We start from the raw sequence: 3805 nt of genomic DNA on the forward strand, positions 1-3805 counted from the left end.
TATTATGAAATATTTATTATAGTGACTATCTAGTGTAGGTTGTTTTTATTTTTTTTTTATTTTTTTTTATTTTTTTTTTTTCTTTTTTTTTTTTTTTCCCAATAGGATAGAAAGAAAGAAAAGACAAAGTAAGACTCCAAAATATAAGAAATATATACAAATAGAGCACACGTCAAAACACCCGGCCACTGTCTGTTCATGTACTCCTAAGATTTACAGAGGAAAAAATCGTGAGAATGAGTTTAGTATTCAGCTCTGACTGATTAAACGCGCAAATATTTCATTGCTCCCGTCTAACAGGTTACACTGAGTGGAGCGGTAGACCGTTTCAAGATGGCGGCCCTACAGCTCGTCAGCGCCAGCAGACGATAGCGGTCAATGCTGTATCTAGTCATATATGATATCTATGGTCAGAACTGAGCAGCTTCCGGTGCTGGGAGAACATCACTTCCGTTAGCTGCTGCTCTTCAAAATAAGAGCTCGAACTGTGCTGCTCTTCAGCACTACATCCTTTAGTTTCTGTGTTCCCATGGCAACTTGGAAATATTTCACTGAAATTAGACCCATGTGATGTAGTTTAAGAAGGATTAGTATTTAATCAAATAAGTGTGATTTAAACTCTTCAAATCACTGAAACTCAGGGTTCAATCAAATTGATTTTTAATAGAAAGTTTCTCAGTGAAATCTTCTGAAAGACACTTTCTTTAGACATATTCTAGAATAATAAAGTTCACTCTTTGCATTTCAACAGTGGTATTTTTTATTAAATATTGGGTTCATCTTCTCAGGTGTCAGACACTGTTAAGATATATTCATAAAAATATACAAATCAATAAAACAAACATTCATATTTCTTCTTTAAAACGTTTTATTTTCAAACGTAGTGTTTCAAAGCACAGCTGTGAGGAGTTGATCCAGATCTATAGATCAATAGAGATCTGTTGAGCATTAGAAGAAACACAGCTGCTGTGCAGATGTGTGTGGGGCAGATCACATGTGTGTTCAGCAGCATCCAGTTTGTCTCATGCAACAGGTCAGAGAGAGTCCTGTCCAGCACCTCAAAGGTGAGGCAGGTCTGCCCCACATACTGAAACTAGTCCTAGAACTGGACCAGGTTACAGGCTCTGTGTTCAGGACACTGATCATGTTCATCAGGAACACCCGGAAAACAAGACGAGGACACAAACTAGATGATGTCATGAAAGATGAGCAGCTTGTGGTGCATCTTCAAGCAGAGCAGAAAGAAAAGTGTTGAATCTTCATGAACACAAGTCTGGGATCAACCTATTTATCAGAGTCCTGGAAACATCTGGATCCTTCTTCAGGATTTGAACAGCTGCTGTCTCCTTGGTCTTCAGGCTCAGACATTTGTCCACTTGGACAAAAACAGCCTTCAGCAATAAACTCCAGGACGGAGTGATGAGAGGAGCCGCCGAGCAAAGTTTGCCCTCCTTTAATGTCAGCTTTAGTCAGTGTGACTGTGGACAGAAAATTGTTCAAGTTCTTTTTTCTTTTTGTCATTCCAGCCACATTTAAATCACAGAGTGATCAAATCACATTTCTTCATCAAATAAACAACAATCAGGTAGAAAAACTGTCATCAAGTCCTAAAGTTCAGCCATTATCTTAGAACAAACATCAAGTACTTGTGTAACATCATGACATGTTGTATAAATATAGAATACAGGCTGATCCATGAATCAAATGAGATCAACTTTATTAATAAAGCAGATTTAAACAACAAGAGTTGAGCAATGTGCTGAACAACAAAAGCCAAAATAACAGCCATAAAACAACAAAGGGAAGGTGTTCAAACACAACATTTAAGAACAAGTCAAAATATATTCTTAAAGGAGTTGATGAAAAAAGACTTAAGCTGCTAAAATCATTGGAAGCCAAAGGAAATTAACTTTTCAGTGTTTGAAACGTCTCAATCCAGAGGCTGAACATGATGGAGAGTAGAAGACTGTTGAGGCTCTTGTTGAATTCTTTCACTTTGAATTCTTCAACTTCACGTGGATCAAACTGGAACACATTTCTAATCAGTTCACTCCTTTGATTCTGTCAAACAGATGTGAGAAAGAGGAAACAGCTGTTAAAGGAACACTGGCCTTAACCAGCAGATGCTGCTGAAATCACTTGTGGACAATATTTGTCTCTGATGATCCACAGAAAACTCATCTTGTGTGCAGCATTAAAAATCACTTTTCCTGCTGCTTTCATGTTTCCACTTTGTTTTCACAGCAGATCTTTGCAGCAAAGTGGACTTTATTTCAGCTGATGTGTCCCGAGTGTTTGAGTGTGAGACCAGAGACATGTTTGAGTCTGCTCAGGGTTTAGAGGCTCACAAGAAACACTTGAATGAACACTTCCAGCTTCAAGTGTCTCAGAGAAACCTCTGTTTGTCTTTCTCTAAAGTCTTCAGAGTGGACAATCAAATGATGTCCTCGCATCAGCTTTCACATTTAGGACACAATTGAAAACAGCAGCACAACATCTGTTTGATGAAACACTATTTGACTCCATGAATCATCAAATATTCTACATTTAGCTGCTGATGAAGGAAAGAAAATCATTGAAACTTTGAAAACATCTAAACTCTGTAAGTTCAGTGAAAAAAGCACAAACACAAAAACACTTTTGGATGAAAAAACATTTGAGTGTTTCAAAACATGAAAGTAGTTTCTATGTTGAAACATTTCTCCATGTATTTTTGAAATGTTCCTCTGGATCATTCAAACATCTGTTTCTTGTCTGTGTGTCCATCCATCATCTAAAGCCTGAGCTTCACAACCAAACATTTCTGACAAACACTGAACCAAAGGTTCCATTTGAAATGAAGCGTTGAACTTTTGAACATCAACTTTCACATTCGTTAACAAAACTTTGTGATTTGATGGAAAATGAGTTTTGGAAACGTTCAAAAATAACAAGATTTAATTCCAGTCATAAGATTTTTGATGTCCAAAGAATGATTTAGATTGAAATGTCTTTGTGTTTGACTCTAAAATGGACGAAAATGTCTCCGTTGAGCTCAAAATGTTTTCTGTGGAGTTTTGGAGCTTTTGAATCAAAATCATTGGATCTGTTGATGTTCACTGATTTACTTAACTAAAACCTGGGATGGATTTCTTGAAATGTCCGCAGGTTTCTGTGAGGAAAACATTGAACATTTACATTTTCAACAGTCGCTGGATGTGCTGAACAAAACGCTGAAGTTTGTGAAAAACCAACATTTGATTTCTTGTATGTTTAGAAGTTCAGAGTAAAAACACTCAGCACAAAGGGATGAAGAGCGCTCCAACAAATCAGGAAGTCAAAAACTAAATCCTTCAAGTTGTTTCTCATCTCGATGGTTAATGCATTCCTCATTCAAGAATCATCAACCAAAATGGAGCCAGCTGCCAACTAGCATGTGTGTTTGTTTAGCTGCGGAAACAGCCGAAGTGACAGAAAACAGGTGAACAATGTTGACGTGTGTGGAAAAGTTGTTTGGGACGGAGAACAGTTTGAATGAGTTACTTTGTGTTTATGCTCTAATTTGTTGAGTAAAGTTTGGCAGCAGATAAATGACGACTTCTGTTTTGTTATTATTATAGTTGCTTTACTCATTTTGTCTCTTTTATTTAGCGTTTAGCAGCAGATTCATTCTTATATTTCCACCTAAACGTCTTCTAGGAGATTCCACGCTTGTCCCATTCCTCCATATTTGTTGACCTCCACAGACTCCAGCAGCCAAATGGAGCTCCATCATGTGACTCCAGTTTCCACATGATGTTTGTCACATTCAGCTGAGTGCTCTGTT

This window comes from Nematolebias whitei, unplaced genomic scaffold, assembly GCF_014905685.2.
Source record: "Nematolebias whitei isolate Nwh7 unplaced genomic scaffold, NemWhi1 Nwh_scaf_70, whole genome shotgun sequence".
Lineage (NCBI taxonomy): Eukaryota > Metazoa > Chordata > Actinopteri > Cyprinodontiformes > Rivulidae > Nematolebias > Nematolebias whitei.